This window comes from Bos grunniens, chromosome 23, assembly GCF_055505025.1.
Source record: "Bos grunniens cultivar Pamir isolate PY7600 chromosome 23, Bosgru_T2T1.0, whole genome shotgun sequence".
Classification (NCBI taxonomy): Eukaryota; Metazoa; Chordata; class Mammalia; order Artiodactyla; family Bovidae; genus Bos; species Bos grunniens.
This window is the reverse complement of record NC_141187.1, coordinates 46,116,342-46,143,386: the sequence shown is the minus strand read 5'-3', so window position 1 is coordinate 46,143,386 and position 27,045 is coordinate 46,116,342. Positions and strand designations below refer to the sequence as shown.

General features: G+C 42.5%; 2 long non-coding RNA genes across 2 annotated transcripts in view; one reads left to right on the top strand and one right to left on the bottom strand.

Moving 5' to 3' along the window:
• Nucleotides 1–27,045, top strand: part of LOC147347748 (uncharacterized) — a 48,036-nt gene that overhangs the window by 8,688 nt on the left and 12,303 nt on the right. The window lies entirely within an intron of this gene.
• LOC147347749 (uncharacterized) lies at nucleotides 6,149–9,265 on the bottom strand. Its single transcript, XR_015152789.1, has 2 exons — nucleotides 8,739–9,265; nucleotides 6,149–6,485 (listed from the first exon to the last, which is right to left on the bottom strand). It is a non-coding gene; the product is annotated as an uncharacterized LOC147347749 (long non-coding RNA).

Genomic DNA, 27,045 nt, shown 5'->3' with positions numbered 1-27,045 from the left:
CTTCGTGACCGCATGGACTGTAGCCCACCAGTCTCCTCTGTCCATGAAATTCTCCAGGCAAGAATACTGGAGTGGGTTGCCATACCCTCTTCCAGGGGATCTTCCTGACCCAGGAATCAAACTCACCTCTCCTGTGTTTCCTTACCCACTGTGGGTAAAGGCAGATTCTTTACCCGCTGAGCCACCTGGGAAGCCCCTATATGAGTATCTGTGTATAGTGACTGCAGCCATGAAATTAAAAGATGCTTGCTCCTTGGAAGAAAAGCTATTACCAACCTAGACAGCGCATTAAAAAGCAGAAACATTACTTTGCCAACAAAGATCTGTCTACTCAAAGCTATGGTTTTTCCAGTGGTCACGTATGGATGTGAGAGTTGGACCATAAAGAAAACTGTGTGCTGAAGAATTGATGCTTTTGAACTGTGGTGTTGGAGAAGACTCTTGAGAGTCCCTTGGACTGCAAGGAGATCCAACCAGTCCATTCTAAAGGAAATCACTCCTGAATATTCATTGGAGGGACTGATGCTGAAGCTGAAATTCCCATACTTTGGCCACCTGATGCGAAGAACTGACTCATTTGAAAAAGATTTGATGCTGGGCAAGATTGAAGGCAGGAGGAGAAGGGGATGACAGAGGATGAGATGGTTGAATGGCATCACTGACTCAATGGACATGAGTTTGGGTGAACTCCAGGAGTTGGTGATGGACAGAGAAGCCTGGTGGGCGGCAGTCCATGGGGTTGCAAAGAGTCGGACACAACTGAGCGACTGAACTGAACACCCACTCTAGCAGATAAAAATCAAAGGAAAGAGCCAGCTTTTCCCAAATCCACCACGAGAGGCCGAGGGTGTTAGGTGGATGAGATTTCTGTCCAGGCCCTACTGGCCTTAATGAACTCAGCGGTGTAAGACTACATGGTCCAAGGTGTGGCACAGAATATTCAAATAGATCCCTTTTCCTGGTGATGGAATGTCATGGCATAACAGCTGAGCTGTGACTCGATTAATTGATTCAGAATGACTTCTGTTGAGCAATTGTCTTCTCTAAAGGAAAGGCGGTGCAATCTGCTGGCATCTGTCACTTTCTATCAAGTATGAATTATGCTGTATAATGGGTTCAGGTGCTCACATAAATTGACTGTCATAAAATCCTTGTGTGTGACAATTCAGTGAAATCATCTCATTCAGAAGATGAAAACACAGAGCAGAACAGTGACAAGAAAGTGAAGGTGATCACCTCCACACTGCTGACAAGACTGGCAATGTCTAAAGGCTGCTGCTAATTTCTTGTTCACTGAGCTCAGCAATCAGCAGCTCTCCCAAAATATTCTCAGGCACGGTGATGATATTACGAGAAAAGACAAGGTAGAAAACAGCCACGTGCTGTGGATATGCATTGATTAGAACCACTTGTCAATGAGAATCAATATATGTATCAAGATTACTGGCTTATCAAGATACAGTAATTACTGGATTACTGTGCGCACTCTTTCTCCCCAGTAACTTTCATGTCTCGGAATTTACCCCAAGGAGATATAGCATGAGCGCAGAAAGTTACACGCACAGCATTCTTCACTATAGCATCATTGAGATTAGAAAAAATTGCAAAATTACGGAAATTTAGAATGGCAAAATTACAGCAAAAGGTTATATAGAGGACATGTGCATAAGGATATATGAAGACATTAGAAATGATGACTATAAATGTATTGACATGGAAAGATGTTCAATACTGACTGCAAATACAATTTGTAAAGAGTGTGAATTATTATGCTCTGTTGATATAAAATGATATGCATACATTGACAGGTGTATGTAAAATAGAGAAATGTCTAAAAGAATGTTTATTAAAATCTTAATCACAGTTTCCTCTGAATGGTGGAATCCAGGGTGATTTTTACTTTCCTTGTATGTTTCCATGTTGCTTGCATTTTTACAATGCACGTTCAGCACTTTTACAAAAACAATAAACCTTTCAAAAAGCAAAGAATACGAAAAAATACTGTAAGTGAGCACAAATGAGGCTGAGGAATTTCAAAGGGTTCTTCTGATTACACCTCCATTCAGAGATGATGATAATGATGATGGGTGAGTTGCATAATAATCATTTATGATAGCAAAAACATTAATTTACAATTTATTGAGAGTAGCAATATGCATTCAGCGCCATAAGAAACAATAGTAATAAGTAAACTAGAAACTGAAATTAAATATACAAGCACAAAAACACCTGCGAGCAGATCGTAGTGGGGAGATGAAGGCCATTTTGTGGGGAAAATAACACATGACATCTGAGAACTGTTAGAGTAATGAGCGTGGTTTAACACAATTCAGGAGAGTTTATCTTGGCCTCAGAAAAGCTTTCTGGAGGAAATGGATCTGAGAGGTGAGTTTAAAAGTGTGAGTTAGACAGCTTGCAGGAGAGGAAGTCAAATAGGATATTTCATAGAGCCCAAAGGAAGGGAGAGGAATATTTTTGCCTCGGGATTTCCAAAGAATAAACGTGAAATGTCTCTCTAGCCCATGGATGCTGCCAAAGTCTGCAGCCAAGCTCTGTCAGGCAGGCATGCTTCCTTCAAGATGCCTTGGCAGGTTCATTGTACAGAAACTACTGCGGAGCGAGTTCACCCTCAGAAAAATCACGTCCTCAAATCCTTTGGGAAGCCTGTGTTGTCTCTTTTCAGACCGCAAAGATATCACTGAATGCACAGCAGAGGCACTAAATGTTTTCTGTTACCGTGTAAGCCTTTCAGGTAGGCTTGAGTCCATGTCAACTCTGAGGGTGTTATTTCAAGGGTGTGAGACAGTTCTTTTCTTCCCAAAATAACCTCTGGCTGGTCCTCAGCTAGAGCTTGAAATTCCTTTAAATATTTACTTCTTTTTGTTGATGTCATTGCTTTTCTGGACAAGGGTCCACAAAATAGCTTTTCATCAGCTGGTAGTAACTTATCATAGTTTCCATCATCACAGTATAGAAGACTCAGGGACGGGGATGTAGTAAAGATATTTTCAGGGAGTTGAATGAGACTATCCAATCTTCTGGGTGCTACCTGGCTAGGCCTGTCTGGGAACTATAATGGCACATAGGGAGGTACAGCCAGGACTTAAAATATATATATATATATATATATATATATATATATATATAAAATGCTTTAATAATAAAGCATAGTTTTTAATTTAGGTTGTATACATATATATCAGTTCAGTTCAGTCACTCAGTCGTGTCTGACTCTTTGCGACCCCATGAATCACAGCACGCCAGGCCTTCCTGTCCATCACCAACTCCCGGAGTTCACTCAAACTCACGTCCATTGAGTCGTGATGCCATCCAGCCATCTCATTCTCTGTCATTCCCTTCTCCTCCTGCCCCCAATCCCTCCCAGCATCAGAGTCTTTTCCAGTGAGTCAACTCTTTGCATGAGGTGGCCAAAGTACTGGAGTTTCAGCTTTAGCATCATTCCTTCCAATGAACACCCAGGACTGATCTACTTTAGAATGGACTGGATGGATCTCCTTGCAGTCCAAGGGACTCGAAAGAGTCTTCTCCAACACCACAGTTCAAAAGCATCAATTCTTCGGCGCTCAGCTTTCTTCACAGTCCAACTCTCACATCCATACATGACTACTGGAAAAACCATAGCCTTGACTAGAAGGACCTTTGTTGGCAAAGTAATGTCTCTGCTTTTCAATATGCTATCTAGGTTGGTCATAACTTTCCTTCCAAGGAGTAAGTGTCTTTTCATGGCTACAGTCACCATCTGCAGTGATTTTGGAGCCCAAAAAAATAAAGTCTGACACTGTTTCCACTGTTTCCCCATCTATTTCCCATGAAGTGATGGGACCAGGTGCCATGATCTTAGTTTTCTAAATGTTGAGCTTTAAGCCAACTTTTTCACTCTCCTCTTCCACTTTCATCAAAAGGCTTCTTAGTTCCTCTTCACTTTCTGCCATAAGGGTGGTGTCATCTGCATACCTGAGGTTATTGTTATTTCTCCCGGCAATCTTGATTCCGGCTTGTGCTTCTTCCAGCTGGGCTGGAAGTACATCTCATGATGTACTCTGCATAGAAGTTAAATAAGCAGGGTGACAATATACAGCCTTGATGTATTCCTTTTCCTATTTGGAACCAGTCTGTTGTTCCATGTCCAGTTCTAACTGTTGCTTCCTGACCTGCATATAGGTTTCTCAAGAGGCCGGTCAGGTGGTCTGGTATTCCCATCTCTTTCATAAGTTTCCACAGTTTATTGTGATCCACACAGTCAAAGGCTTTGGCATAGTCAATAAAGCAGAAATAGATGTTTTTCTGGAACTCTCTTGCTTTTTCTATGATCTAGTGGATGTTGGCAATTTGATCTCTGGTTCCTCTGCCTTTTCTAAAACCAGCTTGAACATCTGGAAGTTCTCAGTTCACGTATTGCTGAAGCCTGGCTTGGAGAATTTTGAGCATTACTTTACTAGCGTGTGAGATGAGTGCAATTGTGCGGTAGTTTGAGCATTCTTTGGCATTGCCTTTCTTTGGGATTGGAATGAAAACTGACCTTTTCCAGTCCTGTGGCCACTGCTGAGTTTTCCAAATTTGCTGGTATGTGTGTGTGTGTGTGTGTATATGTATATATGTATATATATATATATATATATATATATATATATATATATATATAATACAAGCTTATTCAAATTTTGAAACTAGGCACATGATTTTACAACTCCTAACTAGGCACAATATTTATTGCTGTTCATAAGTATTTATTGCATAGTTGTGATTATTCTTCCCTTCCTGTTTGTAAGTTCCATGATGGTTAGATTGCTTCTATTTGGTTCACCTCATACTCCCAGCAGCCCCTAGCAAGTGTTCAGTAGCATTTAATGAATCAGAATAGAATAAATGAACCCTCGACAAAGGCCAAATACTTAAGGAGTAAGAAGAGTCAACAGAAAGAATTGGGTGAAAAGAGAGGCCTCAAATTGGAATAACCTACTTTGCAAACTGTCTTGGGTTTGAACTGTTTTTCTGTGCTCAGTACTCAGTCATGTCTGACTCTTTGTGATCTCGTGGCCTGTAGCCCTCTGTCCTTGGGATTTCCCAGGTAAGAATATTGGAGCAGGTTACCATTTCCTACTTCAGATGCTCTTCCTGACCCAGGGATCGAACTCACGTCTCTTGTGTCTCCTGCATTGACAGGCAGATTCTTTATCACTGCGCCACCTGGGAAACCCAAGCTTCTTGAGAGGAATATATATCATTTTGATTTTTTAAAGATCACTATCACTTTTTCTTACTGTTTTACTTCTAGTTTTTCCTGTTATGCAACTTCAGCATAATTACCTTTCTCCTACCAAAAAAAAAAAAAAAAAATGAATGAAGCTTACAGAGTGGAATTCTAAGCTATCAAGGGCAAAGAAAGCATGAATCTGTTCCACAGTGGTGGTTCTTAACTTTCCTTTTAGATTTGCGTTTGTCGTTGTTGTTCAGTCGCTAAGTCATGTCCAACTCTGCGACCCCATAGACTGCAGCACAACAGGCTCCCCTGTCCTTCACCATCTCCAAGAGTTTGCTCAAACTCATGTCCATTGACTTGGGGATGCCATCCAACCATCTCATCCTCTGCCGCCGTCTTCTCCTCTTGCCTTCAATCTTTCCCAGCATCAGAGTCTTTTCCAATGTGTTAACTATGTATAATTTTTTAAAATATCCCTCTTCCTGTCTTTTCTAATTTTTACCTTCAAATTTCTGCATTAAATATTTAATAGTTTATTTCCTGTATCTCAGTAACATAGATGTCAGTTTTTACTATACTTTAAGTCATCCATCAATGCCAGAAAGCAATTATTCCTATTTAGCATACCTGTATTCCCTGCTATATTATCTGGAAAATGATGAGGGGAGTGATAAGGAACTGCAGAAGTGTTATCTGTGCCATGCGTCACTCCTCGCCAAAATAAAGGGACTCTTTCACCTAACAAGTTCTCACTGAGTGCCTGCTACATACTGGAACCTGGTTGGTAGCGCAGACAACACAGCTGGGAACTGAACAAAGTCCCCGAGAGCTAACATCCAAATTCACTCAAAGCTAGTTTTCTCAACATTGAGGTTCATGTCTTGTAAAAAAAGTTTGTTCAAGTATGGAAAAATGCACCAACTTCTTAAGCATAGTACAACCGGGTTTTATTTACATTTCCCAATTCAGAGATTAACCACAGTAAAACCAAGCCCCTGTCATAAGCATCACACATCTAAGTTGTTAGTCATCATGCTCTGGATGGAAGACACATTTTTGAACCCCACGATGGAGCAGGGCAGGGCTTGTAGTGAATCTGCACAGCCTCTTGGAATGACTCACGGAGCTGTTTTCCAAGCCGGTTGTGGACAGGATGCTGCCCGCATTCCAGGGCCCAGGGCACTGTCTCAGGGAGACGAGGAGACAGTGGTAATGTTTCTTCTCTTAAATTCCTCACCCTTATCCGCTGGGTTTATCCTGAGGGCTGTACAACTGGGGGAAAGAGGACATTGTTCGAAGTTTCTCTTATCTGCCTCCCCTTACCAGCTCAGTTTCCAGCTCGAAGTAGGAGTCCTTGGTGTTTATGCTTTTCCATCCCCAGTGCCTAGTTTGAGTTTCCCCAGAAGCAGACCCTGGGACAAGGCATTGCCTTTGAGTGGTTTATTTGGGAGGTGATCCCAGGAAACACGGTCAAGGGAGGCGGTGTAAGTTCCCGCACTCCTGCTCAGCCTGTGGAATCCCCTGCCGGCGACCCAACCTGGGGACCTGAGGCTCAGACACTCAGACCCGGGGAAGATGGCCTCCCAGGCCTGCGGGCCTCCCCTTCCCTCACAAGGAAAAGTGCTGTTTCTTTTTCCTCCCCCCAGACGGGCTGGCTGATGACTCACTCTTATAAATGAAAGGTGGTGGAAGTGAGGCTGGGCAAGTTCTGCGCCAGTAAGAGACCCAGAAACCTTGATTCTCCTGGTCTCTGAGGAAGGCAGCTGCCATCGTGTGAAAAATCTACTAAATAACGAGAGGTGTGTGGAGAGAAAGAGGCCACTTAAGGAGTCTCTAAGTGCCAGACCCATGAAGGAGGCCTTGGCCTGCAGCCCTCTGGCTAGGCCCTAAGGCCACTGAAACGTGAAGGCTGCCCAGAGGGGCTCCACCCCGGTTTCTCACCCGCAGAGTCATGAGAAATAATAATAAGCACTGTGGGTCTACAAAGTGGCTGGGGACTATTTGTAAGGAAGCTTGGCTACCTGATACATACACCAACTCTGCTCAGCCACTGGCTGAGAGTGGCTCTCGGGGGTGTTCATTTCTTGGCACTTCTGGCCTGTCTCATGGGTGGGCAAAGCAGGCTTCACCTCCTTAGAGGTCATTTCACAAAAAGAGAGGCAAGTTCCCTTGGGCCTGTGGATGTCAGGCCAGTGAGAGCTGTGGAGGCCAGGGCAGGGGCTGGGGGCGGGGCATGGGCAACCTGCCCCGGGGACTCCCACTCACCGGACATCAGAGACCTTGTGACCAACAGAGGCTTTTCCTTTTCCTCTGAAGGCAGAGCCCTCTACTGCTTCTGTGGTCAAAACTTAGCCCTTCCCTTCAACTGGCCAACTGTGATCTCAGTGTTTCAAGCCAGATCCTTGCCTCCCTAGAGATTAAAACCTACACCTGATCTATGGAAGCTTCTAAGTTGTCTGTTTCTTTCCTGAAGCATTTGCAATTTCTATGTCAGTGGGTTCAAGGAAGAAGAAATCCTTATTCAGCACAGCGTATTAGGTAATGTGAAATGTGAGTGTGTGCATGTGTGTGTATGTGTGTTTGTGTGTTGTGTGAGTTCGTGTTAGCAGAGCAAAGAATTCCAGGGAGGAGAATTTCATCTTTTCTCAAGTAGTTCAAAGTCTGAAAAGAGACAGGAGCCATTTAGGAAACAGTCTCCATCCAGCAACAGTATTAAGAAAGCCATTCTCTAAATGTGCTGTCCTCCTGGATAAAAGTAATACTCCATCTAAGATGGAATGCCTGTTATTTTCCTTGTTTTTCCATTGGTGGCGATGAGGTCACCCAGAGGACCCAGTCTCTCCCCTCGTTGCCCTGGTAATCAAAAGCATGTAATTAAAAGCTGGCTGGTGACAGCAGAGAATGTGGTTCTGTGACCCAAGAACCGTTTTTTCCTAAGCAAAGCTCATTAGACCACATTAAACTCACAATAGGTTTCAATTCACACAGTGTACACTGGAGTGATCATAAGCAAAGGGTTTTAACCAGAGAATTCCCCAAATGACAGAGGAGGATTAAAATGTGTTTTTTTGGTTGTTTTTTTTTTTTTTTTTTTTTTTAATGTGAGCTCCCCCATGTAGATATTGGATTTTTCTATTGCTTACACAAGGCAGGAATCCTTGCAGAGGACCCTGGTAGGGGAGGAGCAAATTACGTGAGGATGTTGCCTGAGAGGTGAAAGATGAGAACTGGGTTAGCTCGGTCAGGTTGGATTGGAAGGGCCTTACTGCTGGATCACATTCTCATCCACATCCCCAACCCAAGTCACAGTTTATTTAGAATTTTCTATCTCCTAAACAGCTGCCTTAGGTCACTGCTTCAAAGGATGGGATATATGTGATTTTTTTTTTTAAGTCCTGAAATGTTAGGGCATGTTTGTTCACATCTGTCACTGAGACGGTCACCCACATCTCTCTCTCTCTCTTTTCTCTAATTTAAAGAAAGTTATGGAGAAAAAGACACTGTAAATTCCACATACCTTTTAAGAAGTAGCCTCAAACTCTTCTGCCGTGACCAGGCTTTGGGGCGTCTCCCTAAAGCTCCCCCCGGATGCTCTGAGAGCTAAGCTCTGAAGCAGCCTCTGGAGTTTCCCCCTGTCGGATGTTTGCAGAGAGGACGTGAGTGGGCAGAGCGGACATGGCCGCCTGCTGTCCGAAAACTCAGTCAGCTGGAACCAAACCTCCGAGAATGACGGGCGGTGGCTCGTGGAAGCGGGCGCATAGTGAGGGGACTTCTATTCCCTCCCAAGAAACAGCCTGCTGGACTTTGAGCAAGTTGGTTAAACTCTCAGCCTCCACTGCCCCACGTGAATAAAGAGGATGACAGCGGTGCCTGCCTCGCAGAGGTGAGGTCGGAGTTCCTTGCCCATGGCCTGTGGAGCGCGCACTGAATGCTTCTTGTCCCCACTAACAAGCACGTGGTGTGCTTTTAGCCATACCGGTAAATTTCTCCACACGCAGAGATTCTTCCCGGTCAGCCCTTCTTGATGCCTGCAATTCCTTATTAGAGAGCTTCTCTGGTTTCTTAAGGATTGCCCTTTATTAAAAATGTAACCGGGCAACTCCAGAAGTGCCTTGTCATGCTTCCCCACCCCTGAGAATGTGTTGTGTGCCAAGGCGTACCCCATCCTGGGTACACAAATACATCCCTGAATTGGTAGGGCAGTGACTTCCCTGTAGATACAGGTGCGTCAGCACAGCGTAATGCAAAGGGGCTTAACCTGTGTGTCCAAAATAGGCTTCAGAGGCGCTATGATTCACCTAAGTTAGCTGCACAATTGTCTTGCTGTGTCTGTGAGTTTGGGGGCAGGAAGATCCAGAGCTTTCACTGGATTCTCCAAGGGCTCTATAACTGAAGAACTGCTGGAGTGGAAACAGCCCTCCACAGCTTCTTTCAAGTCTAGTGGATTTGCAGGGGCCTGGAGAGACCCTGGAGGGAGAGGGTGGATCATCAGACAGGGCCGGGAGTGCTCCATGAGCAGTGTGAGGGCACACAGGGCGAGAACCCAACCCACCCCTGTTGCCTCGGCTTGCTCTTGGAAGCTGCCCTGCAGGGAGCACACAGATACAGGTTCCAGTAACCTTCTCAGCCTTGGAAGGGCTTGGCCCGGGGTGAGAATGAAGCCTCAAGGACTCCCAACCTTGCTGGAACCCTGGGCCTCAGGGATGCTGAGTTCCAGATGAAGGGATTACACTCGAGATTCCTTAAAGTTTCCTTCTTTTTAAATAAAACCATTCTAATGATTCCTTAGATTTTCCTCATTAAGCATTTCTTCTTCATGGAATACTTTTCCCTCTGTGTGTGTGTGTATAAATGCTCAGTCATGTCCAATTCTTTGTGACCCCATGGACTATAGCCCTCCAGGCTCCTCTGTCCCTGGGATTTCCTAGGCAAGAATACTGGAGTGGGTAGCCGTTTCCTTCTCCAGGGGACCTTCCTGACCCAGGGACCTAACTCGCATCTCCGGTATTGGGAAGGTGGGTTCTTTACCACTGTGCCACCTACGAATTTCTCTCCCTACGGAAGCCTATGTAATTTGGATAGAGTTGCCAAAGTAAAACACAGAACTCCTAACCAAATGTGAATTTCAGAAAAATAATGAATAGTTTTATTTTATATGTCCCAAATACTGCATGGGACATACAAATACTAAACAAACAAACAAACAAACAAAAAAAAACCATTCACTATTCACCTGAAATCCACATTTAAATGGGAGTCTTATTTGCTAAATCTAGTGCTATGGGCTGAATTGTGTACCCCTCCATGCAAATTCATATATTGAAGTCTTAACCCCTAGTACCTCAGATGTGACCTCAGAATGGAGGCAGGGTCTTTGAAGAGCTAATTAAGTTCCAATGAGGTCATTGGGATGGGCCCTGATCCAAATGACTGGTCCTTTTAAGAAGAGGACATATGGACACAGCCAAGTACAGAGGGAAGACCATGTGAAGACCCGGGAGAAGAGGGCCACATACAAGCCGAGGAGAGCTAATGCTGCGATATGTTGGTCTTAGACTTCTGGCCTCCAGAACTGTAAAGAAACAAATCTTCGCTGTTTAAGCCACCAGGCCTGTGGTGTTTGTTACGGCATCTGAGGACAAAGAATGTTGTCTGCCATTTCAGTAAACAGTGTTGCCCGCCATCAAGCCATCAGCAGCTGCAGCCACCCGCTACATTTTGGCCTGCGGGGAACTTAGGATGGAGAAAACCAGGATACCGGCCCCAGGTAGTTAAGATTCATATCAAAGGAATAATGTCCATGAGCCCAGCCTCTTGCATCTTCCCATTCATAGGAAAGCACTAAAGTCATTAACTTGAGATGTCTGATTTTTGTGATTCGCAGTAATCTTTTTATGCTCGACTAAGTGTTGTTTTTATTTGTTAATTTTTTTCCCCCAGAAAAAACTCCTGTGTATCCTGGCTGCTCCTTTATCTCTTGGGAGCAGTTCCTCAGAGCTGTTTGAGAGGCTGTCTCCCCAGCTGCAGTCCTCAGTATGGTCCCGAAATGAAACTCTCAATTTTCAGGTCCTGTGATGTGTGATTTTTTTTTTTCAGTCGACAGTTCTCTAGCAGTCTAATACATCTAGCAACTGCATTTGGCAAGCACCACTAACTAAAAGGATACAGAATTATGGGTACAGAATTAAGAAAAAATGTGGAGATTTACGAGAATCACAAATCACAGCAAGTTACCAGAGACTTGGAGACTTGACTCCCCTTTTCAGAGACCCATTTAGGCAATGGAAACACCATGCAACTCTGGAACTCACAGAGATCCCAGCAAGTGGAGGCTCTCAAGCTTAAGCTTTATTAATACAGCAGTCAGTTGAAATCTACTGGGATGTTTACATCTTTTTAAAATTTTCTCTGTTTATTTTCCTGGTTTCACTTGATTTTCATGGCAGTCTCTCAAATTACACAATTGGGTATTTTTGGAACTCTGTCTCTTTACCCTTTAGTTTTTAGTCTTCTTTTCCTCTTCTAGGGGTCAGTTTTTTAGCTCTTCTATTTCATGTAAGGACAGATATTAGAGTTTATAAAACAGTGTAAGTTTTTCAAATTAGAGTTATTTTAGAATTATTTAGAATTATTATCATTATTTTAATGATATGCAAAACTTTGATACCTTTTTATTTTGTATATTGTACGAAGTCTAAAACAGAAACAAGGAATAATATAATTTTCTTTTACATAAGGAACTCTTATAGGTAACATTTTATTTTGGCTATAGCCTGCTAATTTATAAAAATATGTACATATATAAATTGTATATGTGTGTATTTAATATATTTCTGATGCCACACAGAATTATTCTAAAGCATATCTAATTATGCCAATGTGATTGACCAGTGGGATTTGGTTACATTAGACAAAATTGTCATCAGTTCAGTTCAGTTCAGTCGCTCAGTTGTGTCCGACTCTTTGAGACCCCATGAATTGCAGCACGCCAGGCCTCCCTGTCCATCACCAACTCCCAGAGTTCATTCAAACTCATGTCCATCGAGTCGTGATGCCATCCAGCCATCTCATCCTCTGTCATCCCCTTCTCCTCCTGCCCCCAATCCCTCCCAACATCAGAGTCTTTTCCAATGAGTCAACTCTTCGCATGAGGTGGCCAAAGTACTGGAGTTTCAGCTTTAGCATCATTCCTTCCAAAGAAATCCCAGGACTGATCTCCTTCAGAATGGACTGGTTGAAGCTCCTTGCAGTCCAAGGGACTCTCAAGAGTCTTCTCCAACACCATAGTTCCAAAGCATCAATTCTTTAGCGCTCAGCTTTCTTCACAGTCCAACTCTCACATCCATCAGATCACATCAGATCAGATCAGTCGCTCAGTCATGTCTGACTCTTTGCGACCCCATGAATCGAAGCACGCCAGGCGTCCCTGTCCATCACCAACTCCCAGAGTTCACTCAGACTCATGTCCATTGAGTCAGTGATGCCATCCAGCCATCTCATCCTCTGTAGTCCCCTTCTCCTCTTGCCCCCAATCCCTCCCAGCATCAGAGTCTTTTCCAATGAGTCAACCCTTCACATGAGGTGGCCAAAGTACTGGAGTTTCAGCTTTAGCATCAGTCCTTCCAAAGAAATCCCAGGGCTGATCTCCTTTAGAATGGACTGGTTGGATCTCCCTGCAGTCCAAGGGACTCTCAAGAATCTTCTCCAACACCACAGTTCAAAAGCATCAATTCTTCGGCGCTCAGCCTTCTTCGCAGTCCAACTCTCACATCCATACATGACCACTGGAAAAACCGTAGCCTTGACTAGACAAAACTTTGTTGGCAAAGTAATGTCTCTGCTTTTCAATATGCTATCTAGGTTGGTCATAACTTTCCTTCCAAGGAGTAAGCGTCTTTTAATTTCATGGCTGCAGTCACCATCTGCAGTGATTTTGAAGCCCAAAAAAATAAAGTCTGACACTGTTTCCACTGTTTCCCCATCTATTTCCCATGAAGTGATGGGACCAGATGCCATGATCTTCGTTTTCTGAACGAAGCTTTAAGCCAACTTTTTCACTCTCCACTTTCACTTTCATCAAGAGGCTTTTTAGTTCCTCTTCACTTTTTGCCATAAAGGTGGTGTCATCTGCGTATCTGAGGTTATTGATATTTCTCCCAGCAATCTTGATTCCAGCTTGTGTTTCTTCCAGTCCAGCGTTTCTCATGATGTACTCTGCATATAAGTTAAATAACCATATATAAAAATTCTCTGTGGATAAATATACGTATATTCAAAATATCATATGTAAACAGTCCACAGAAGACATTTCTTTTTCATTTTGAATTTAAACCACTAGTTTCAACGTTTTCATTTGAAGGAAGTTGTTTTTGAGCATTATTGCATAGATTTCATATTAGCATACCAGGCAATATTTTTGACCTTCAAAATATTAAATCTCTTCCTAATAGGGCTAGAAATGACTTAAATGTAGTATGATAGAAAATTGAAAGTATAGTATTATAAAAGTATAATGATTATTTTTTAAAAAATAATTTAAGATGGATGATACAAGCAGGAGAGAGGATGAAGAGTGGAGAGCAAGATAAGCAGATTGAAATGTGGATGAAATATCAAGAAATGAAACTTAATTAGCTATATTTGGAAAATCATCTGAACAAAGTTGTGTAATGTATTCATGGATACACAATAGAAAGTGAATAAACTACCTTGCCATTCTAGCTACTTCAGTCTTGTAATGTCAGAATTTGTGCAACTATTTCCTTGCATTTTCCTTCCAAAATATTATAGTACATTGCTGTGTGTGTGTGTGTGTGTGCGCGCGCATGCACATGCTGTGTGTAGAAATGTTGTTGGTTTATTAGATTATGTATTTGCATATGTGTGAATTATGATGGCAGAGGGCTGGTGGTGAATAACACATAAGTGCTGTAACTACTTCAGTATGTTCCTCTTGCTTTTTATTTTATAAATTATAATTATAGTTAAGAATCACTAAGGCTTTCTTTCACTGAAATATTTAAAAAAGACTAGAATTACCTTACTGTTTAATCTTTAAATTCTGCCTGTCTTTAGGAAAATGCAATTAATTAAATGCCCAGTAGGTATTTTTACTACTTTAAGGTTTTTCCTTTTTCTTTTTGCTTTAAATCAGTTTATTTCCTGACAGATAATTATGCAGGTATCTTCCGCATGTACATTTAATGCTTGAGATTTTTTTCCCCCTGGAATTAAACACGTAACTGCTGATATATTGTTACTCACATACACAACTTTAGCTTGGGGAAAGCGAACAGCAAATACTGCCTCAGCAAAGGTCCTTTTCCTTATTGTCTGACTTAAAGATTTTTTTACAGCTCAAAGTTACCAAAAATAGCCGCCTCTTCTTTTAGGAACATTTACTTGCTACGCTGCTGTTTATATTTAAATCTGTTTTTACTCTCAATGTAGCTGCCTTAGGTTTTTTAAGTTATTGTTCAGTAGCCATTTTTTGTGCTTTGAGGTCATTATATTTTCAAAATTTTTCTTAATTACAGTTATTCAACTTACTATAAAACAGATTCCTGAATATTTCATTGTTTTCCAACTTTGCACAATGGGTGGTGGTGGTTTAGTTGCTAAGTCATGTTCGACTCTTGTGACCCCATGGACTGTAACCCACCAGGCTCCCCTGTCCATGGGATTTCCCAGGCAAGAATACTGGAGTGGGTTGCCATTTCCTAGGAGATCTTCCCAATCCAGGGATCAAATCCCAGTCTCCTGCACTGCAAATAGATTCTTTACTGCTGAGCCACCAGGGAAGCCCTCGCACAATATATCCTGGCTTTAGTTAGTTGCAGTAAATGATGCCTCAAGAAAGACTCATACACATATTTAGCTGAAGGCAGGAGTTGCAGATTACATTTTCCCATCTTTTGAAAGTATGCAAAGGCCTCATTGGAAGGTAGCTATTTGCACCCACAAAGACATATTATTTTCCGTAATTGGTCATAAAAAGAATGGATTGTATAGCAATTTGAACACTAAAATGAACACTGTATTTAGCAGTAAGAGAAAATATCAATCTTAAAAACATACTAGCCTGGAGTTTTTGTTATGTGTGTTTTTTTTTTTCCTGCCAGATGTAAAAATCTTTTTTTGAAAGTATGAAAGCTGCTTACAGGAGCAGGAAAGAATAGGTGAAGAATCTGTATGCTTTCCTGCCCATCAGACTGGTAAAAGGTTCATAGTTGACCATCCTAAATGTAAGACGACTCTCATACATTTCTGGTGGGAGTATAACTAGAGCAACCATGTTAGAGATAATGTGATTATACTGAATCAGCTTGAGGGTGCTCGTATCCTAAGCTCAGCAATAATGCTTCTGGTATAATAATGCCCTAGAGAAACAATAGCCCATGTGTGCAAAGCAATGTAGCACAATGCTCATTAAAGCTATTTACAATTTTGTAACATTTAAAATAGTAAAAACTGGAATGAGTACTGAAATTAGATGTCTAAAGACATTTTAGCATAGCCACATAATGGCATCGTGGAATATTATACAGCAGTAAACATGAATGAGCTACACGGGTTAACACTGACCAATATCAGAAATATGTTTGAGAAGGAAAAGCAACTTGCTGAAGGTAAGCCCAATGCCATAGGATTTATATAAAGCAAAAAAAAAAAAAAAAAAGATTGTGCACACAAGGACTTGCTGTTAAAGTAAAATATATAAGACAAACAAAAACATGAACTTAAGGCTAGTGGTTATCTCAGGAAGAAAAAGGAGGGAAATGAGATTAGATACATAGAGGATGTTACCTATTTGTATATAAATGCACATATTAATATGCAATACATAATTTGGTTTTTTAAAAGAATACCTAAGCAAGACACTGTTCAGAAAGAAAAAAATTAAGTAGTCACCTTACTGCAAATGAAAGAATAATAAATAAAAATTTTAATAAATACAGATGAAAATAGATCCCATTATAGCGACACATAACAGCTAGCTCTCATATACTTAATACAATAGAGGTGAGGATGAAGACTGCCAAACTTGCTAAAAATCTGATTCTTTATTCCCTAGATTTTAACCTTGACTGACTGCATCCTGCTGTGAAAGAGAAAAATAGAATAAGAATGATAGCTTGGAAATATATTATCAGGCACTGCGTCTCAAAAGGAAGTAGTATTAAATATTTTTTTAGAAATTTAATCCTCTGGGAATAAGGCTACCTTATTAACAGAGGAGCCTCTGGTTTGACTTTATCATATTTGATTTTCAGATCTCGTTTTTGGTAACCCTTATGTAAGGAATAAAACGATTTATCACAAATGTTAGTAAATACACCAAAAACAGTGATCACACTGCCCTGTTTCTCTTCCCTTTTCCCTGCCTCATCCAGTCACTTCATCACTATTCACCCGGGTGCACAAGCCAGAGTCCCCAGCCCCCCAGCCCCTTCCCGCCTGCCCTCCAGCCCCCTGGCACAGTTACCCTGCCCATCTCGCTCCCACCCTCCACTCCGTCCAGTGCCTCCTTCCTTAGGCACCATCAGCGCTCACTTACCCGCAGTAAAAGCCCAGCACACCCTGGTTGACTGCACCGATGGCCCCACAGTCTGGCCACCCTTCTTCCAGTTCTCCCCATTGGTCTGCCAGCCTAATCCAAGTTGAACCCGGGGCCTCTTTACCTTCGGGCCCCCGGAGCCCTTCCCACTGCAGCCCTGTGCTGCCTGGGGCCCCTCCTCTCTACTGTGCCCACACATCCCAAGGGCAGGAGGGATGTCTGATGCACCTTCATCCCCCATGTCTAATGCACTGCATGAGCCAGGTAGCGTGTAGGCGGTAAACTGAAAGGAAACGAGTCACGACTGCTAACCCACGTTTAGTACAAACCGTGAAACTAAAAGTATATTGACCTATGCCATTGGCAAACAAGGACGATTTAAGCCTCCAGCTGGGTCCTCACCTCATCCTCACTTTCCGTTGTCATTTTATCTCCTGGGATTCTCTCCCCACCAACCACTCTCTGTCCTTTGGTCTACCCTCTATACTCTTCTGCACTGAAGCCGTCATTTCCTTGGGCAGTTAGCTCAGTGGATGCAGAGACTTTTCACACAGTTAACTCATCGGGCGCACTTTGAGTACTGTGCTGGGTTTTCTAGAGCTGCATGTAGTGCGATTCCTAATCTGCAACTATACAAATCTATGGCAAGATGGAATTTATGGAGGTTCGTTATCCTGCAGTGTTTGCTCTATAAAGTGTTTATTGTAATTAAAAAAATAACCTTCCCAGCTTGACAAAGACCACTGGACTCCCTTTATGTTGCTTTAGGATGATATCATCTGATTAATATATTCCCCCACTTCCAGTAAGGGAACCTGGAATTTAGGTTGTTTAATCCTTTCTGGACATTTACGGGCTACAGTGCAACAGACTTAAGTATGAAAGGAAGGCTACACGGAGATGTGACTTGTATGTCCCACTTGGGAAGGTCTTGTCTGTGAATATCTCATAGTACTGTGTACCACTGCATCACCACCCTTCAACACACACACACACACACGTGTGTTCCCACACAATCTTTGTATTACTCACAAGGTCAATGACAGGCTTCCTTTACCTTTATACACTTCATCTTCAATGCACACTCCATAAGGGACATTCATCAATATCTGACCTTTACTTAACAAGCTAAATCCAGCTGGTCTTCCACGACAACACACTAGCCCCAATGAATGACTCATCAAAACTGCTCATTTCCCAAATCGAATCATGTCCCCACTTAGTCAATGTGTCACACATTCTGCTACCACCACGCTTACCAATTCCCAAATTCCTTTTCTTATCCCCACAAAGTGCAGGCTTTCTGAAATAAAATGTTGCCTTGAAAGAAAAAACAAGAGACTAAATTCAATTGATGAAAATTAACACATGAACTTTTGCAAAAGAAGACTATTCACATGCAGCTTCAACAACACATTTCCTTCAAAACATTCCCAAAAGCTGTATTAAGAACCACTTTGGTACATTTTGTTCACAAAGAATAATATTCCAGCATTGTTGTTGTTCAGTCACTAAGTCACGTCAGACCCTTTGTGAGCCCATGGGCTGCAGCATGCCAGGCTCCTCTGTCCTTCACTGTCTCCCAGAGTTTGCTCAGATTCAAGTCCATTGAGTCAGTGATGCTATATAACCATCTCATCCTCTGCTGCCCACATTCTTTTGCCTTCCATCTTTCCCAGCATCTGGTTCTTTTCCAATGAGTCAGCGCTTTGCATCAGGTGGCCAAATTCCAGTGTATCTCTACATAAAACCCTGTCCGTAGGAGACCCAAGAATCAAGATGGAAAGAGAAGGACTGACTATCCAGTGGTTCTCAGAGTGTGTGCCAAGCATCCTTGCAACCTTTCAAGGGGCCACAAGATGTTATTTACTTTTGTAAATTTCACCGTTCCATGTGTGTGTGGTGATATTCCCCAAAGCCTATGTGACCCGCAATATCCCAGTCATCTCATCTGACTGAATGCAGAGCAGATATGAGCATCCAGCTCTCTGCTCTTAGGCCAGACACAAAAGAGATTTGTGAAAATGTAAAACATTGCTATTCTTCTCCAATGTTGTTTTATTTTGGAAAATACAGTTATTGTCCATAAAATATATTACTAATGTTGATGAAATGGTTTATTATTGTCTTAAATGAATTTACAAACATTGAAAAATTTTCTCCATTTTAATTTTTAATACAGGAAATATTGGTAGATACAACCTGCCCTGTATAAAGCTCTTTGAGGTCACTGGTCATTTTCAGGTCACTGAGCATAGATTTTCTGAGACCAAAAAGTTTGAGAAGGGCTGAACTACACAAATAGATGGGTATATTACTGTCAGCTTGGAAACATTTTTTCCCCTAAAAAAAAAATTTTTTTTCAAAACAATGTTTCAAAAAGATGTGTTCAGTGACTCAGAGAGGAGTTTTCCATGTAGAGGCCTCTTGATTGGCTATCAGTAGGCTGCACCTGGGCTAGTTTCCACCGGACCTTATCTCTACCATCCTCTAGAGCTCCCTTTAGGTAAACAAAGCAAAAGGGGAATGGGGGCCTTCAGGCCCCACAACAAGTTATTCCTGGAAGAGATTTGTTTGCCCCAGGTCCTGGGTCTCCTGAAAGCTTTAGCTATTTAAGCAAATACCACCAGAGGGGTTTCACCTTCTCAGCCTGCCTGGCTAAACCCCATCCTGCTTGAGCTCTCCTGCGAGTACAAGCAGCCATATGAAATACATATTTGATTTCTGATTGCATAAGAATGACTGGGACGCATTTTCACTGTAAAGGTTCCAGCCTCCCATCCAGAACCTAAGAAATCAAAAGCTTAGGGCTGAGAGGAGCGTGTCATTCTCTTTGATAAGTTCTCTCCGTGACCCTTGGTCTACAGTCTCCAGGAGGCCACTGTCGAGGTGCAGGTAATCCAGGAGAGAAAGTAGAGTCCCTGATGAGGGCATGTCCCTCCACACAGGAGCGCAAAGCAGGCATCATGGGCCTTGTTGTTACTGCTCAGTTGCTCATTCATGTCCACCTCTTTACAACCCCTTGAACCGCAGCATGCCAGGCTTCCCTGTCCTTCACCATCTCCCTGGGTTTGCTCAGACTCATGTCCATTGAGTCAGTGATGCCATCCAACCATCTCTTTCCTCTGTCATCCCCTTCTCCTCCTGCCCTCAGTCTTTCCCAGCATCAGGGTCTTTTCTAATGAGTCAGCTCTTCACATCAGATGGCCAAAGTATTGGAGTTTCAGTTTCAGCATCAGTCCTTCCAAAGAATATTCAGGGGGCTGATTTCCTTTAGGATGGACTGAGATACAAAGAAGTCTCTAATGGGAGCAGCTCCTAACTTCTGCTATGAAGTCAGGCCAGGGTAGGGTACCCAGGCACCAGGGGGCCGTCAAGGAGAGGAAAACTGGGTATCACAGGGCCTTGTGGGGGGTATTTGGGTTCCGAATGGTGACTGATGGAGGAGAGAAAGAAAGGGAAATCAAGAAGGGGAAATATCATGGCAAGAAAAAGGAGGTTCCAGAAATGAGGACCCAAGAGTGCCAAATTATCCTTTTCCACCTAAAATTTTGCTTAGAGCGTTGGTGTAGTCAAGAGCCAATACAGACTTGATAAGTTCCCCAATGTCTGGTTCTGATGAAGACTCAGAAAATATCAACAGAGAGAATTTCAAAAAGCCAGAAAGAATGATCACATAAATAAAACCTAAAAAAATCAGGCCAATATGCACTAAAGTGGGCATGGAAAAACACCCAGATCTAAGAGAGAGCTTTTTCACCTACAGAGGGTGTTTGAGGGCAGAAAGCCTGTGTCTGCATCTTCCTCCAGCCCCGGGGCTTAGGAAGCAGGAGGCAGAGGAGAAAGAGGCTTGGGCTGGCTGTTTACCATTCCCCTTTGCTGGGCACATTGTAAAAAAACCCATTCAGAAACAACCCAAGAGAATTTATGGCTTTTATTTATCTTTTCTGGGCTGTTCTTTAGTGCCTCAGATTAGAGTCAGTGAAGCTTCAGTGCGCAGTAGTTTGAGGTATAGCTAGGGGCTAAATCCTAACCCTCTGTGATCTTTTCTATTGTCCCCAATTCGAGTTCCTTTCAAAGAAGTGTTCAATGTGGCATCTCTTTCCTTGGTTCTGTCTGTACCTCCATGCCCTATGAACACATTAGGCCATTCATATATTGATGGTTTTCAAAAGAGACTATTGCATTTCAGCAAAGGCCTACTGGGGCTTCCCTGGTGACTCAGAAGGTAAAGAATCTGCCTGCAGTACAGCTGGAGAAGACTGTTGAGAGTCCCTTGGACAGCAAGGAGATCAAACCAGTTAGTCCTAAAGGAAATCAACCCTGAATATTCATTAGAAAGACTGATGCTGAAGCTCGAATACTTTGATCACCTAATGTGAAGTGCTAACTCATTGGAAAAGACCCTGATGCTGGGAAAGATAGAAGGCAAAAGGAGAAGGGGGCCGCAGAGGATGAGATGGTTAGATAGCGTCACCAACTTAATGGATATGAATTTGAGCAAACTCCGGGCAGTAGTGGAGGACAGGGAAGCCTGGTGTGCTACTGTCTATGGGTAGCAAAAAGTTGGACATGACTTAATGATTGAACAGCAGCAACAAAAGGCCTAAGGAATTTGGGAGAGATGGGGAATAGGGTAAAGTTGGGTTTATTGGGATGATTTTTGGTTGCCCAGATATTTTCAACCTTCACTTATTTTTATTGTGCAAACAAGATTGGACTGTTCTACCAAGTCCTACCCAAGTTTTGCAACACATTCGCAAGTTGAAATCTGTGTGGCAAAGAGCACTCCTACCACTGGCAGCATTGATAACCAGCAGGGGTAGGAGGAGCGCAGTTTAGCCCACTCTGTAGTGCCTTTGCAAAGCTCTTTGTTTTATTTGCGTCAACTTTCCCCATTCTCAAGATAAGAAAGCCAAAGAAAGAAAAAACTTTACCTCATACAGGTCTTTCAGAAGACAGGCTGAAGGCTTATAGAATGCCTAATGAAATGCACAATTCCTTCTTCATTGGCTTGCTGCTGAGAAAGAACTCCCTTGCTCATTTCCAGAAGATAGGAAATGCTTTCTATGACATCAGTTCTGTTTAATAAATAACCTCCTCTGTGCTTTCAGCAGTCGATGCTCTGAATGCTTTCAGAGCATCCATAAACACTCTTCTTTTTCTTTCCAAATCAATCCTTAACATGGCTTCACGTATCTGGAAGACATCACCACTTTTGTAAACGTATGCAAGACTACTGATCCAGGTGGTCAGAACCATCAGTGCCCACTTGAGGCTGAATTGCTTTTTATCTGTTCTTGTCTTTCCCCGCCCCCCATCTCAAAGGATCTTTCGTAGGGTAGGTCCTCATAGAATAGCAGATAAAGGATTGTGTACCAATGCCCTGTGTTGTGCCCTAGTTGAATGTGACCTGAAAATGAGATCTTTGGGGTTATTTAGAGAGTTCTCTCCAGATTTCACATTGCATGCACAAAGTGAGTGAGGTCCACAGGGACCCTGGGCCATGTCTACTGCAGGGAGGCAGGGGGGGATCCTGGGGCACTATGAACTGATCTGCACTCCAAGGGTTCATTCACACAGACATGGTAGGGCAAGGAGCACATGAGAACTCTATGTTCTGTCTCTTGAGATCACCCTTCCAGTTAGCTACATCTCCCAGATTTCAAACATCTAACAGCTTTTCTCTGAAATTTTAATTTATTTGTATTTTATTATTTTTCTAGCCAGGCATTAACTTATTCACTCACTCAGCAAATAAATATCTATTGAGTACATACCCTGTTCAGAGATGGGGAATCTGTTAATTGTTTTTTACAACTAGTATGTATTTGACACACGCAGGATTCTGGACCTTATGTGTGTATTTATGCATGTGCTATTTGTGTGCATATTTACTTACTTGTCTGACTGTGAGTTCATAATTTTCTTGAGGGTAGAAGCTATGTTTTACTTATCTTTGTATCCACAGATCTCAACAGACAGTAAGTGCTCAATAAACATTGGAATCATGTTAAACAAATCACATCACCTTCCATAATGGAATTGAGGCAAATTATAATTAAAGCATGTATCTTATCAACATAAAGCTCAAAATATCAGCAAAATCTTGTAGAAGAAATGGAGAAGAGCATTAACCTATAGCTGATGCAAATTAGGCCCTAAATTAGACTCTAAGCTTCCCGATGTGTTTGTTGTGGTTTAGTTGCTAAGTCATGTCTCACTCTTTTGTGACCCCTCAGACTGAAGCCCTCCAGGCTCCTGTGTCCGTGGGATTTTCCAGGCAAGAATACTGGAGTGAGTTGCCATTTCCTCCTCTAGGGAATCTTCCCAGACCAGGAATTGAACCCACGTCTCCTGCATTGGCAGGCAGATTCTTGACTGCTGAGCCACCAGGGAAGCAAGCTTCTTGACAGCCAAGGTTAAGGAAAAATTTCCCAAGATACATCAAAAATAAGGATTATAGATTCAGATGTTGAGTTCTAGATTTTTATATATTTTAGATGCTAATAAACATTTTATTATTATTTTATTACATTTCTGAAAATTTCTGATTATAATCACACATTTATCTTGAGATAATATTGATTTCATAGAAAAATTACTTTTTCATTTTTACATATACAAGGTACTCAGAGAAGGAAATGGCAACCCGCTCCAGTACTCTTACCTGGAAAATCCCATGGATGGAGGAGTCTGGTAGGCTACAGTCCGTGGGGTCGCTAAGAGTTGGACACGACTGAATGACTTCACTTTCACTTTTCATTTTCATGCATTGGAGAAGGAAATGGCAACCCACTCTAGTGTTCTTGCCTGGAGAATCCCAGGGATGGGGGAGCCTGGTGGGCTGCCGTCTATGGGGTCGCACAGGGTCGGACACGACTGAAGCGACTTAGCAGCAGCAGCATACAAGGTACTTGAAAAAATGGAAAACAAAATGAAACTTCCATAGCCTTTTTCACTAGAAGTGATCAGATGAGTTGCTTCACTATTTTTGAGACGATGAAGTTAACACATAAAGTGTGCCCAAAGTAAATCAAAAGCCTACCCTATTCACCCTATTGTTCCAGTGAAACCAACCTAAGTCCAGATCAGGATACTTGGAGTAGTCAGGTGGACAAATGCCTAGAGTAAAATGGACATCAGGTAGGTGGTGTCTTCAGCAAGCAGTGCTGTAGGGTCATTCCTGAGTAGAGAGAGCCATTTATGAAGGCTCTGATGGGGAAAATAACCTAAACATCTCGATGAACTGAGAGCTCTGATTGCTAATTAAGAACAGACAGTCCCGTTGTTCTTCCTATTCTTTGAGCCTCTTGAGCACTTAGAGTCAGAGACGAGCTCCAGGATCGCTCACTGTCCTGTGCTCCCAGGGGACTACTAACTCTATGATGCCTCAGTTTCCTATGCTGCAAAACGGAGATCATAATACCTCCCTCCCGAGACTATTGTAGGAATCAGTGCAAATAGATGAGATTCTGTATGTGAACAGACTGCAAACCGTGTTGTTGTTGTTAAGTCGCTGCTGTGTCTGACTCTTTTGTGACCCCATGGACAGCAGCCCACCAGGCTCCTCTGTGCATGGGAAGAATACTGGAGTGGGTTGTCATTTCCTTCTCCAGGGGATCTTCCTAACCCAGGGATCGAACCCACATCTCCTGCATTATCAAGCAGATTCTTTACCACTGAGCCACCAGGGAGGCTACAAACTGTAGAAATGAAATTTTGGTCCTATAGATTCCAAGACTGACATGAGTTAATTTGTGAGTTGCGAAATGGTTGATTTCTTATAATGGTGCAAATGCAATTAGTCAGATTCCTGTAAGTGTAACTAATTTTATCCACTGCTGAAAAATAGTTATTATTTTTTTTTTGCTCCATAAATGTATGCAATTTTTTAAAAAAGCTGTTGAGTTCAGTGGTTCAAATCTATATTGCAGTACTGATTACAGGATTTGATTTTATGTTTTAAAAGCCCTCTTTATGTGAAAATCATGAATACACAGTAAGTAGCTATAGACTTAATACTTATGTGGTATCATCATACAGGATCATCCTACATGTGATGAAGTTCTGCTTGTTTTTTCTAGAACATTTTTTTCTTGGCTTTATTTACATTTTGCCATGATAAGCATATTTACATCATTTAATAATTCAAGTGATTCTACCATGTTTTCGAGGCCTTTATGAGAAAAATTGAAGTATCAACTCAAGTTTTTAAGTGAATTGATTTGACTATCTTCAAAACAAGATGAAACAAAAACCCTGACTCTTACTAACGTTTTAAATAGCCCCATTGACTTGTCTAGAAGTAATCAATCAGCAACAATCACATTTCAGATAAACCTCAGGGCTAAGATGTCACCAAGGTGACTGGAAGAAAATAATCGGGCCCCAGTGGATAAACAAAAACAAACCTCTTACTTGAAGGAAGAGGTCACAAGGCAGTCAGTCCATCCCCCCTGGGCTACACAGCAAAGGGATGTTGGTACCACGGTGTCTTTTCCAGATCTGCTGTGCAGGCTGGCCCTCGAGGAGAATGAAAGCGTAGTCCCAGCCTGGTAGAGGCACAGCCTGGGACAGGGCATGAAGGGCTGGGTACCAGCCTGGGAGGACCAAAGGAATCACCTAGTCCCCAGAACCCCTGGATAGACCCTGCCACCACAAGGCAACAAGCTCAGCAGTCATGGTGTCGGAACACCAAGGGCGTCAACTCTGTTCAAGACCTTTCCCTTCCAAGCACCTGCTGCCGTCTTTTCTTGATGACTTTCTACAGGGCAAGGGGTAGATGGATTAGCACTCTCCTGACCCCTCACGTCACTCCCTGATGCTGCTCCAGTGAGGGAGGAACAGCTGGGATTAGACAGATTTATCTTTTAGTGATGTTTTATTTTCTTTAATCTACTTGCTGGTGTCCAACAAAAACCCTACACACCCATATGGGGAAAAAAACTACATAACTACATGCATAGTTTCTCTTTCTAGATACACAGCAAAGTGTGAGCAAGTTCCTTTCACATGAATGAAGAAGGCAGAGATGACTATGCTAAGTCACTTCAGTCATGTCTGACTCTGTGCGACCCCATAGATGGCAGCCCACCAGGCTCCCCCATCCCTGGGATTCTCAAGGCAAGAACACTGGAGTGGGTTGCCATTTCCTTCTCCAATGCATGAAAGTGAAAAGTGAAAGTGAAGTCGCTCAGTCGTGTCCGACTCTGAGCGACCCCATGGACTGCAGCCTAACAGGCTCCTCCGTCCATGGGATTTTCCAAGCAAGAGTACTAGAGTGGGGTGCCATCGCCTTCTCCACTGAGAGCATCTAGGCATTATGAAAAAGATGGTAAGCACTGTGGCAGGGTCACCAGGAGAGGTACGTAAGACCTAGATGACTAGAGTTCTGAGAGAAAAGCACGAAGGAAGCAAAGATGAGTCAATGCAATCCCAAGAGGAAGGAAGGAAGAGAAAAAACCAGCAGGCAGCTGATGTAAACACAAGGAAGGAAAACAGGTCAAATTCTAGCTAAGTACTATCGGAATGAAGACCAATTCACTAGTTCTACTCAAATAAGTCAAGACAGACTAAGATATCCACAGTTATATACAAACCCTTATACTTCAGTAGCTTCCTTAGTGCAATAGACACATTTCTTGTTCATATTACACATCCAGGGCTAACTGAAAGGGAACTCTGTCTCCCAGATTCATTCAGATGAAGAATAATGAGATGCTGCTGTCTCACCATGGACCTGCATGAGTGAGAAAGAACCAGGACAGTTTCCACCACACTTAACTGTCTTCAGTCCATTTGCCGGAACCAGTCACACAGCCCCAGTGCAATTGCAAGAGAGAGTGAAACAGCAGAGAAGCCCAGGGAAACCCAATGTATGATAAGTATTACTATCTCTGTGCTTCCCTGGTAGCTCAGAGGGTAAAGCATCAGCCTATGATGTGGGAGACCAGGGTTCGATCCCTGGGTTGGGAAGATCCCCTAGAGAAGGAAATAGCAACCCACTCCAGTACTTTTGCCTGGAAAGTCCCATGAACCAAGGAGCCTGGTAGGCTATAGTCCACGAGGTCGCAAAGAGTTAGACATGACTGAGCAACTTCACTTCACTTCACTATCTCTACTATATTATCATTTTTCCTTCTATTTCAAAAATAAATTGTTGTCTATGAGTTTCTGTTCTGATTTTGCCTTTGGTGATTTAATTGAATCTATTTCTTTCCACGTGTTTCTACTATCTAACCACCAGGATATCTCATGTGTTCTC